Source organism: Vollenhovia emeryi, unplaced genomic scaffold, assembly GCF_000949405.1.
Source record: "Vollenhovia emeryi isolate VEMERY1.0 unplaced genomic scaffold, V.emery_V1.0 DF939183.1, whole genome shotgun sequence".
In the NCBI taxonomy this organism is placed as follows: Eukaryota; Metazoa; Arthropoda; class Insecta; order Hymenoptera; family Formicidae; genus Vollenhovia; species Vollenhovia emeryi.
The window spans coordinates 153,088-165,920 of record NW_011967183.1 but is presented as its reverse complement, the minus strand read 5'-3'; the positions used below and the strand labels follow the sequence as shown (position 1 = coordinate 165,920).

The 12,833-nt window shown below is 47.4% G+C and overlaps 1 long non-coding RNA gene across 2 annotated transcripts; it reads left to right on the top strand.

The window, feature by feature from the left end:
* The first annotated feature begins 4,148 nt into the window (after nt 1–4,148).
* Nucleotides 4,149–7,381, top strand: LOC105562769. Of its 2 annotated transcripts, none has more exons than XR_001008994.1 (3): nt 4,149–5,840; nt 6,052–6,571; nt 6,763–7,381. It is a non-coding gene; the product is annotated as an uncharacterized LOC105562769 (long non-coding RNA). The 2 variants fall into 2 exon arrangements; XR_001008995.1 differs by having other exon boundaries at nt 5,079–5,116.
* The last annotated feature ends 5,452 nt before the right edge of the window (nt 7,382–12,833 follow it).

The window sequence follows — 12,833 nt, the reverse complement described above, 5'->3', positions numbered from 1 at the left end:
TACGCCGCGCGTAAGTCGAATAGACCGGAGCGACTTGAAATGGAAACGCGAAGGAGAGCAACGATCGCCAGCCCGGAGCCGGGAGCGGGCACTGAAAGACTCCGTGAGAGAGAGATCGTCATCGTCGTTAGTCATTCCCGCTTGAATATAGCGTGGAATAAGATCTCAGGAGAGAAACCATCTGTCACAATGCCCTCGACGCTCGACGTCGCGCTTAGACACTCGATAAATTATCGCGCGACGAGAGCTTCCGTCAACTTGTTCACCGATACCGGTAATCGCGGGGCCCCGAGATAACGGAAGGGACAATATTTCGGCGCGTATCTCTCTCTCTCTCGGCTGGTCGTGAGACGTTACGCTAATTATCGCGCCAGGCCGAGATTTCGTCAAGAAAAGTCCCGCTCGAACACAAATATAGACCGCGCTACTTATACCTGCGCGCTTGCGCGCGTTGATCCGACGGATGTCCCGGCTGGGTTCAATTAAGCCCCTATTACACTTTTACATGGGCCCGCATTAAGGCTCGCAGCTGGTCGCGAAGTCGGATATTATTTATCGGTTGACTTACGCCGAGCTCATTTGCCCCGACAAAGGGGGGCCCGGGGTGGCCGGGACGGAGCCGCGGCGGCGCCATTGGCCGGGCCCCGATGAGCCCCGTCGCCGATTGGACGGGCCCCGCGCGCGCTTGCGCTCGCTCTCTCACGAGACGGCCGGACACCGTCGGCACGACGAGAGATGATAGAATATCTTATTAGTCGGACAATGGGCAATCAGAGACGCCATACAGCCTCTCTGTTAGCGGTCCAGTCTCCTCCGGCCGTACGTCTGTCTGTCTGTCTGTCCTACGTGCAGCCCGTGGGCATCCAAGGCCGCCGGGCCCGACCGGGCCCGGACCCCGCCGTTCTCGGCCCGATTCGCCCGATTCGCGGGTACCCTCGCCTTCGCGGAGTCGCTCGTGTACAAATTAAAAGCACGGACTGATATACAGGAGGGACGCAACCCTTCGGTTTCATTATGTCGCGCGGATTTGCTTGAAGCCTTGTGTCCACGATTCAAGAACTGCGTCCCGGTTCTAGTTCCAAGAAATGCGCAACCAGTCAACCTGTGTCTTTTATGGAAAAGCTGCAAGTTGATTGGCTACGCATTTCTTGGAACTACAACTTGGACGCAGCTCTTGGATCGTGGACACAAGGCCTTAGCGCAATCTCACGCGGCTGTGTTTTTGCGAGCACCAATCCCGTTCGAAACGAAGAACCCATGTTATCTCTGTTAAGCCTTGTGTCCACGATCCAAGAACTTGGACACTGCAGTTTTTGGATCGTGGACACAAGGCTTTATGGAATGGCTGCAAGTTGATTGGCTACACATTTCTCGAAAGTAGAACTTGGACAAAGCTCCGGAGGTCAATTCTGTATCCTACGATACAGTGAAAATGCTAAAAGTGAGCGGCTTGGTCTCTTTTTAAAGGGACGGGTAGAATAAGGCATTTTCGCTATAGTGTAAGATACAGAATTGACCACCTGGCATCGTGGACGCAGGCCTTTATGGCTCCAGCGGACCGGCGCGACAACGCGACGCGCGATTATCCAATGAGCGTACAGGTCTCATGGGAAAGCATACAGTTTTCCCATAAAGAGCCATTACTGTTCGCGCAATAGAGAAATATGACGTACAACATTGCGGTCGGGCAACGAAAAGAGAATCGCTCGGCTGGTCGCGAAGAGGAGGACGTCCTCGTCGCTAGCGCAAATTGTTTGTGTAGATTTACTCACTGAGCAGTGCGGCCAATATGTTGGTCCGGCCAATACTCCGACACTCCATAAGCGATCCAGAAATGTCCAGAAAATCGACGCACTTTTGGTCCGCCGAAAGTCCCGAGATTGTTACTTCAGTCGCGACGAATATAACAATTGCACCACCGATAATGTTCTTAAACGTTCACTCACGTAGGCGCTCTCGCCCCTCGCGCCTTGTCGTAGACGAGCCTTTGCCCCGAATGTCGTAAACGCGAACGAACGTTGTCGGCTCGTTCCTTCGCGGATACCTCGGTCGACAGGTCAATGGCGATGCCGCGTCTAAGCCGATGGCTTCTTCACGCACTCGTGATGCACGATTGAACGTGAGAATGACAAAACGCGATACACTCCGAGGGAACGGAGCGACGGAGCTTCGTGGGCGTCCGCGACGCGCGACGAGAAACGCTACGGATCCACGATGAACGATATTCTAGATTCGACACTCGTGACGCGAAAGACTCATTTTAGCAGCCAACAAATATGGCGGACCAAACTGTTACCTCCGAGTGGCGTAAATCCGAACGTTGTCGCTCATCCGTCGCGAGGACCTCGATCGACAGGTCAATGGCGATGCCGCGTCTCAGCCGATGGCTTCTTAACGCACTCGTGGTACACGATCGAACGTGAAGATGATCAAACGACGCGATACACTCGACGGAACGGAGCGACGGAGCTCCGTGGGTGTCCGCGACGCGCGACGAGAAACGCTACGGATCCACGATGAACGATATTCTAGATTCGACACTCGTGACGCGGAAGACACATTTAAGTTGCCTACAAATATGGCGGACCAAACTGTTACCTCCGAGTGGCGTAAATCCAAACGGACGTTGTCGCTCGTCCATCGCGGGGACCTCGATCGACAGATCAATGGCGATGCCGCGTCTCAGCCGATGGCTTCTTAACGCACTCGTGGTACACGATCGAACGTGAAGATGATCAAACGACGCGATACACTCGACGGAACGGAGCAACGGAGCTCCGTGGGCGTCCGCGACGCGCGTCGAGAAACAACTACGGATCCGCGATAACCGATATTCTAGATTCGACACTCACGGCGCAAAAAAACTGCCTCCCGATACGTAAACACTACGCGCCTAAGGTAAACTTCGTTTGTAAACAGTACCCGAGTGTCTCCGCGCATTATTTCATACGTATTTAACATTCGATGCAAGGCCGTGTTAACTTATGCCGGAATCGGTGAAAATTGAGTAATTACAGTCAACTGTTCTCTTCACTTTTAACGGTGATTGGACAATTTTTACCGATTCTGATATAATTTAACAGTTAGTCCCAGTCTACAATAGATGATTTAAGCCCTAAGCTTTAAGAAATTGGCCAATCACGGTCAAGTATGAGTAGAATGCGCGACTGTGATTAGTCAATTTCTTAAGGCTTAGGGCTTAAATCTCTATTGTAGATTGGGACTTACGGCCTTGCATAAACCAGCCTTTAGTGCCCGTCTACAATAGAGCTTTAAACTATAAGCTTTACGAAATTAACCAGTCGCGATCAAGTATGAGTAGAATACGCGACTGTGATTAGTCAATGTCTAAAGGCCATTCTACAATTGCATAAACGTAGTTGTAGAATGGCCTTTATACGGGGTCTACAATGCGAATCGCAGAGTCGTAGTCGTAAGAATAATCGACTGCGATTGGTCAATTCCGTTAGACACATAAGAATTGACCAATCATAGTCGATTATTCTTACGACTACGACTCTGCGACCTCTCGCAGGTTGTGGTTTAAATCTCTATTGTAGATGGGCACTTACAAGGATAAAATTTCACTGAGACAACTCGGAAAATATTCGCGAACGCAGTCCACAGCATATCGCACCATTGAACTATAAAGGCCTTCACACATAAAATTCCGTAAGGACGTAAAACGTGAACATAAGAAAATCGACCAATCACAGTCGAGAACGTAAGGCAATAACGCAAGCAGTAGCAAATCCAATCTGTTGATTTTCTTACGCTTACGTTTTACTTCCTTACGGAAGAGTGGCGACCGTGCTATTCTTGTTTAACTAATTACAGCGATCACGGTAGTTGACGTTAAAAAGAGATAACACGATCGCAACTCAACTATCTCTCTCTGACCGCTCGATCCTATGGAGGGGGTAGGCAGAGAGAGAGAGAGAGAGTGTGCTCCTTCCAGTAGGTTATATAGTTCAATATATCATATATAGTTCATATATGATATATCAAAGTTGCCCTAAACCACAGTCTTAAGCCTATCACACAATAGAAAAGCACAGGCAATAGGAACAGGGAATAGAATTTCTGACGCGTTGGATTGGTTGGAAGAAAATTTCCGACGAATCCAACGCGTCAAAAATTCTATTCTCTATTCCTATTGCCTGTTGCCAGGCATTGTGTGATAGGCTTAAGACCGTGCCCTAAACGCTGTGAAGTTACGACGTGAGCGGCGCGTGATCACGTGATTATACACTGTTTTTCGCAATTCTCAGAAAAAGCGTGAGGACGCGGGGTCTGTTTTTCGTGGCTGAATGCTTGCCGTCTTTCCGCCTTCCCCCCCTCTCCGATGTTTACTAACGTGCCTACTTTGTTCGCGGCAGTCGGTGTTGTAGCATCGTTCAGTTACGAAAAATAGACGCATGAATACGGTAGTGTTTAAGCTTAGATAACGGGGCTCGACACATTAGCGTCTTAAGACAACACTTAAGATGATATTGAAATAAGAATCGACTATGAATACCGGCCTACGTGGGCGCCCATCTCTGTTGCGTATGCATCGAGACGCATCGGGAACCCCTAGTCCACAATCTTGCTTTAAGTAAGCTGCAAGAAATTAACCATTACAAGTGAGAGCGAGGGGAATAGATGCCTGTGATTGGTTAATTTCTTACGGCTTAAGGCTCACAGCTTACTTAAAGCAAGATCGTGGACCAGGAGTGAAGGTAATCACGTGATTGCGCCTCGGGGCCGAGAGATGGCGTGCCATTTTCCGCGCAGTTTCCCGCGCGGTCCCAAAACCTGGTGACGTCACGTTATTTCCGTCTTTTTGCGCGCTTTTCACCGGACGGTTGGTGGCGTCGCTTGGCGAGTCGCTTGGGAGATTGGGAGACACTCGTCATTGACTCTTCCGCCGCGTCGGATCGTACGAGACGCGTCGAAATATTGGCTCCTGCCCACTGGACGCGGTAACGTTGCCGCACGGCGGAACTTGGCTAGGGAAACCAGCACTAGCCAATCCACATCCGAGCGCACGAGAGCGCCGGCAACGTTACCGCGTCCAGTGGGCAGGAGCCATATCTCCGTAAGTACGTCGCGCGTTTCTCCGGCTCGCCCCGAGGTATGTATATCGCGAGTGTAAGTGATCGCCGAGTGGCAGAGGAGACGACCCTCCGGTCATCTCGTCGCGGCGGCACCGGCCACGCTACGCGATGACGCCTCTGAGATATTCGGTACCGCGTCGCGCGTCCTTTTGTTCCATTTTGCCGCAAAGTGCGTCGCGAGCGTGACCGGCCGGACAAATCGACGCGCCGTGCGAGTGTCTTTTCGGGCGTCTCGAGAGTCGCCGCGGTATTGCGCGGCGCATTGGCACGTAGAGAATATACAAAATGCATGTACGGTGCATGTACGGAGCCGCGTGCGTTGCTCGGGCGTCGCATACGAATCGACGCGCCGCCATCTTTGCACGCGTCTCGTCTCGCCTTTTTTAATTTCCCTTCGCTCCGAAGTGCGTCGCGAATGTAACCGGTGGAGTAGTGGGTGCCGTAGAAATGGTCGACGGGTAATGTGCGGCCAATGGCGGAGGAGGCGGAGGACGATCCGCGGACGCTTGAAGGTTTGGGCTATTCGCGTGGCTTTTAACCGGTCGACTCTCAGCTTTTCGGTCGGCAGAACTTTCGCATACGTTTCTCTGTCGACTAAATTCAAGAATCGAGCCCCCGAGAGCAGCCTCTCGATGCGATGGACGCGACGTGCGTCTACGACAATTCTTCGTGCGTCGACTCGCGTCTTGTACCCGTTTCCACCATCTTTCTCTAATTTTACGAATTGGAGAAGGACAACAAGTAATTTAAGCTGAAATTGAAGTTAATCTGCATTGTACCCGTTTCTACCAACGCAGTCTCGGTTTAACTTGCTTTGTATCTTCCTTTAGTTTTACGAATTGTGGAAGGACAAGAAGTAATTTAAGCCGAGATTAAAGTTAATCAGCATTGGTAGAAACGGGCATCGCTGCGGAATCATAAACGCTTGTGTGACAATTTTTCTGCTTTTCAGTCCGCTGGTCCGAAGTGCGTCGCGAGCGTGACCAGTCGAAGAAGTCGGACAACGAGGATGGGCGGTCGTTGCGTCTCGCTTGTACAATCGTCAACGCGAACGAGCAGGTGCCGATTAATGGACCCAATCGATCGAACTTTGTGCGTTAACTTTGCGCCAGCTTCGGGTACACGTACAACGGAGATGTAGCACAGCGACAATGTGGACGCTCGACTGTTCCGTCAAGTGCACTCCGTGCGACCGTAGAGCACGGCTGTGCGACACGCGCGCATACCGCGAGCGTACGTGGAGAGAGTAGTCTCGTGTCGGCGAATATGTATTCGCGAGCGAGATTCTTGGAGCGAACCAATCTGGATGCTCCACTGCTCGCGAGTGCGTCGCGGATGCGAGCATTCAGGAGTGCGCGATCGCCAAGGTAAACTTGCCGGAAGTTCCGTCCAGTCGCGTGGTCGCGCGTGCGCGAGTAAGGAACAGCCCGGAGGAAGCAGCGAGGGAAGCGGCAACCGGCACATGGCAAAAGGTAACTTCCTCTTTACGCGCGACTTATCGCTCGGTCACTTGGCATAATTGCTTCCCGTTTTAGAACCTTCGAAAGTGACGCGAGAGAAAAAGAATCGGGAACGTGATATTTTTTTTCTGCAAAATACACGCTAATTGAATCGTCGCAGCGTAGATTCACGTTTTAAAGAGATTCTTGTTTTCTACTTTCAGTGACATGCAGAGGGATGCAGCTTCTACTGAGCAGAGGGATGCAGCTTCTACTGAGCAGCGTATCGGCCGTTTCGGTGAGCGACCAACATATTATTATTTGATGTGTAGTTTTTCAGAAACAACCCACACCGGCCAATGTTTGTATTTAAAAAACAAACGACGTTTCGGTCCCGGATTTGGAGCCTCTTCAAGTTATCTCTTCACACAATTGTTATTGGTCTCATATTGTTCGTTTGGCCAATATCGTTATGTTAATAAGATATTGGTAAAAAAATCAGTTCAATCTGATCTTTCGCGTCTCGCACGACACAACTATACATCTCTCGATATTTTTACTCGGGTCGCACAATTATTCCACTCCGCACTCTTCAACCAAGGAGTGCAATGATTTCTTGACCAATAACGATATTGGCCAAACGAACGACACGAGACCCAGTAACAATTGCGTGAAAAGAACTTGAAAAGGCTCCAAATCCGGGACGAAAACGTGGTTTGTTTTTAAATAAAAACATTGGCCAGTGTGGGTCGTTTCTGAAAAACTACACATCATTGGTTTTATATTATTTATTAATATTTATTTATTACTGGCGATATCAAATCTATTGGTGAGATATTACTGTTTATTCGCGAGACGCCGCTGCGTCTCTCGAGTCCAGCCCGCTCTTAAAAAAGGCGTGCAAGAGGTTTAAATGCCGGCGCTTTTCCGCGCTCAGTGCTCCGTGTTATCATAATCGCGGTACACCGATCGCCACCCCAGGAACAGTCTCGCCCGAGCAGCGGCAGATAAAGAGTTAGGCTTGATACGATTATCTGTCACGGGGCGTAAAAGCGAGATAAGGTCGAGACGCGGTTATACGACGGTAGAGCGCCCCTCCGCCGAAGTTAAGGGCAAACTAACCCTAAGTTCGGGGAACAAGCGCCCCAGGCGATCTCGGCGAGCGGTCCGCAATCTGATCCCGCGCGATCGGAAGAAAGGGAGTGAGGAAAGGTAAAGAAAAACGCGCGTAACTCACTGGAAAAGCTAGAAATCCCCTCCCCGTTCGATCGCGATGTCCGCGATGGCGCGATAAGGGAATCTGGGAGTCCGCGTGTCCGGCCTGTCTTTCTTCTCCGCGTCCGCAACGCGAGCCGGGGGATCCCCGCGCCTCCGGGAACATCCGGCCCGATCGGCGAATCGATCGCCGTTTCGCGCGCTTGTTTCGGACGCGGGCGATAACGCGACGAACGGTGGACCGATCGTCGCGGCCAATGGAAGTTCTAATCGAGGACGATCCGTTCGCGTACGCGTTGAGGAATCCCTCCAGGTTCAGGGGGCAGCGCCCTTGCTGCGCGTTAACTCTCCCCTGCTGCGTACAGACGTGCGGTGCTACGCCGCTTGACGAATGGATTCGGCGTGGCCGCGTTCGCGGAACGCGATCGCTCGCCCTCCTCTACCCACTTGATTCGTTCAATGCGATAATCCAGGGCATTCCTTCTTATACCGGTAGGTGTTACGCCACCTAGATATTATGTAATGTTTAACGTAATATTTAATAATGAATGAGAAGACCGTTGGAGTCAAGTAAGACGTACGCGCACCCACAGAAAGGTTTTCCAGATCCAACGCTATTACACTTTAATGTATCATAAAATAAGACCGATTATTCTAGAGAAAGGGATATTTTAATCTTAGGTGAAAAATTCTAAAATCTAGAATAAAATGGTAGTCTCTTGTCGAGTATCGTGGTGCCATCTTTGTGTAAGATGGGGGGAAAATTTATTCTAGAAATTTATTAAGAAATGCGAACGTTTCGAACACCTTCTTCGGGTTCGTCGTAAGCGCAATTAACATAATCATGAAAATAATAAAATACAATACAACGTAATAGTCGGCAATAACAAATGAAGGATAGAGTAGTTCCGAGTAGAAAGCGGTTGTGGACAAAACTCGGTCGGTGTAATAAATGCTCGAACGTAAGAAACGTATGAGGAAGGTGGGTTAAATTTGACATCTTGAAATAGTTTGAAAAGCCGGAAAAATAGACCAATATTAATGTTTATGTAACATTTAGTGTTTCTTTTCCGGAACGATAGGTAAGCTCGCGGTGGGACATTTTTGTTCTTCAACGTTACGTGCAATTTCGATCGACGACAGGGTTGTCTGATACGATTTATCGCCATCGAAATGACGCCTCGGCTTCTCTGTATCACATTGTAATAATAACGGGAAATAATTGCCGCAAGGTTTAATGACTGGCGCGATTTTGGGCGTACGGGCTGCGCCGCCGCCATTAAAATCATAAGTAGGATTATTATCTTTCGGCTTATTGGGCCAATTAGGCTAATGTACCACTTTATGCGTCAGTCATGCCATCGCGGCGCAGCAATAAACCAGCGGGCAGATTTCTCTCGATTTTACGGCCGTGTGCGCGCGCGACGAAACCGATCGCGGCGCGGGCGCGACTCGAGGAAACAGTTTTGCCAGTATAAATCCCGTAATAGGATGTAATCCGCGGCGCGCGAACAACAGTCAGCCTCGCGTGATACGACGCAGTATATAAAAATGTGCGCCCGCGCGATCAAGATTAAACGGACGGTACGCTCCTTATAAGCTTTAATCGAATTGATAAATCATCTTGGCTCTTTCCCCCCCTTTTTTTTCTTTCTTTCTCTCCCTCTCTGTCTCCCTCTACTGCCGAATCGCCGTCTGATATTTTTATTTCCGCGCGATTCCTCGCCATCGAATGAGGTTATATGATTGGAAATTCATTAAAATTACGTTTCTTCCCGAGACACAAAATTGTTTCACCGCAAATAAATGTACTAGATTGCACTAGACTACTAGAGCGACGAAACTCCATGTATTTTCGGTATTGGATTAAGTATTTTTGCTCTTTTAAATTGGCAGGACCAAATCAGCAAATCGAATACGATCCAGTGAATTATTTAGTGTTTATTTGGTACCAGTTTGTGCCATCAAAAATAACTTTGTGCCTCGTGCCATTTAAGGACAAGTCGTGGTCTTGCTAACTTAATGTGAAACTAGCAAATTAAAAGTGTCAAAAAAACGGAAAATAGAAGTGAATTCAATTAGTAGTACGTACTTGAAAAACGACGCTCGTATTCGATGTTTAATGATTAATAAAATTTCATGATTTAATGTCCAATAATGTTTTTCATGGAATTATGAATTATTTTTTAAAACTTTTGTCCGTCTTTTTTTAAAAAGCTCTGTTTAAAAAGTAAACTAATAAACTGTTTTATAGTACTTCACAGTAAAGAATATAACATGTTTTTGTGTTGTAAATTATACTCTTATTTAAAAAACATATCAAAAATGTATAACATTTATTTTTACTGTCGAAAAATGCAATTAGAGAATATATATGTAAAATCAATTTGATATTAAAGTAGTAACTTGAAAGTCTTTTTAAATAAAATTTAATTAAACTTTTCTCTTGAAAAAATTTGAAAAAATTATTGATATCGATGATGCGATCGATAGCGCCAACCTGAGCTCATAATCTACATTTTATTAATATTGTTTTAAAAATGTATTGTTTCTAAATGTAATTTATATCAGTTATACGCATGTACGTATATATTTATTTAAACAACCAATCGTATAGGCACATACTTTAAAGTAAATTTTATATTGTTCAAAATAAAAGCGCGTTTTTTTAATTAACTTATCACGTTACCGCAACAACGTTTTTAAATTTTTCTTCAAGCTTTTAAAGAGAAAAACTTGGGTCCTCGCTAACTTTATATTAAGTTAGCGGCGTCACGATTTTTTGTTAGACGGTTCGAGATGCAAATGCATTTTTGGTGGCGCAAAATAATCGACGACTAAATAATCCACCGGGTTGCATTGGATTTTGCGGACTTGGTCCTGCCAGATTAAGAGAGCGGGAATATTTTTGAGCGAACGAATGGACAATATCTTGAAATCTCGCGAAAAGATCCTTCAAGGTCTCTGCGCAACCGTAAGATTTTCAATTTCCTCGTTATCCTTACGAGCACAGTTCTACCTCCGCGACTATATATCGAGCCCCCTTTCTCCTACCGCTACGGGGCCGCTACGCCAGCCCCATTCATTAACGTAACACGATTTATCAATTAGCGTAAAAGGCAGCGATAGATAGTCGTTCTGATATGTTGCCCCATTCTACCGTTGCGATCTTTCCCTCCCTCCCACCCTCCGCGCAACTATTCCCCCTTTTTTCACGCGTAACTTTCTTTCCTCCTCTCTGCCTCGTATAACTTATTTTTTATTTTCGCCTCGTCATGCCTTCTTTTGTCTTGAGATATTTATTTTTATCTCTCGATATTTTTACTCGTGTCGTACAATTAACAATGCAGCTTCAGTTGACTCTGCACTCTTCAGCCAAGGAGTGCAATCATTTTTTTACCAATATGTCAGTTTATTTATTTATTTAATATTTATTCTTATGTATCTCTTGACATTTATTAATTCGTAACAAGGTAAAGTGCAGTGACTCTTTTTTAAAAATATTTAGTGTCATGTACGTTTGCAGATTACTTTAAAAGGGTCCAAATTCGGGATGTCGTTTGTTTTTTAATTAAAAACATTAGCCAGTGTAGGTCGTTTTTGAAAAACCACATATCATTGATGTTTATTTTATTGTATCTTATTTTTCTTAAAGTCATATATTATTATGTGGAGCTACGAAATGCGCAAAGAAAATTAAGATGTGACGCAATGATTATAATGGATATCCGCATAATTTTCACTAATAATTCTACGTTTAAATTATCCGAGCCAGTCTCACGTGATCTCGGTTTGAGTTACAGTTGTTTTAAGTACCTCTCGGGGATGTTGATGGGAAGGGACGGTTGTTATTATATCATTTGGTAGCCGCGTAATAGCGCATAGTCCATAATAACATAATTAATCTTAGCGTTCGTGTATCATTAATTCGGTATAATATAATTTCCGCGGACATTGTGTAGTGATTAGGGCAAAAAATTTCGCAAAAGGAAATAACGCGCGTTGAACGACGGAGAAGATGCGGCGGGAAGTGTTCGGAAATAGCGGAACGTTGAAATGATTTGGTAGTCGGTCGAATTAAAAGCTGTACAGACACTATTATATTTCTCTACACCCGTATACTTGGTACGCGTATCGTGCCTGCAATATTAAACTTTGATGCTGGCCTTGGCTCAGGTAAATCATTCTTTGTCCCGTCTCTTTCTTTCTCGTTGATGTGCCCGCCTCCCCGGCCACTTCCGGCGGATGATCGTAAGCCGCAAAGAATGTAGTCCGAGAGTCGTGTTCATGGTCCCAAACCGTCGGTGCGCAGCGAGGCACGAAACTGTTATTGAAAAAGAAATTAATTCTTCGGCAATCTCGTCGTACCCCGGTGCTTCCGCTCGGTCGCGATCGAGGGAAAATCGCGGATCAGCTCGCGAAGCCCCTCTGCGAGCTCAACCGCGGACGAGTCCCACATGTTTCGTTCAAGCCCCTCGAAGCCGGCGCGTAGATATGTATTACCTTTCTCCGAGCGCATTATTATTTCGGGTGTATCGAATTTTACACCCGTTTATCTTCGTCCCGTCCGGAGCATACGTAGAGGAATATGTACGAATGTTGGCAAGAGAGGAGCGCGCGCTCGGAGCGGGTAGAGCGGCGCGCGACGCGGAAGTCGATCCAGCGCAAAAGTTTTCCTTTCCGGCCGGCAGTGGCCATCGGAATGTCGTTTTACCGGTACACGCTGTCGCATCGCGAGGCTTCGAAATCCCCGGGATAAAGTTAGGGCTCAAGCCGGGTAAATGCGAGTTTGAAATGTTGCCGCCGGACGTGCGCGGGCCGGATCCGCCTTCGGCATAATACTCCGCTCGGCCGAGCGAACTTTATGCGAATTTTGGGGAAAAATTAAAAGAGAATTTCCGCCGTTAGATACGGAGGACGGGGCCGCGTGCGATACGTGCGGAGAATTCACGAGAGTGGGACCGGGGGAAGAAGAGGAAGTCGGCTCTACGTTAAAGCGTCGCCCGTATTACGTTCGAGACACGCGAATTCGGCTATGACGGATTTAAACTTTTATTTTCCCTCGCGAGTCGCAAACAAG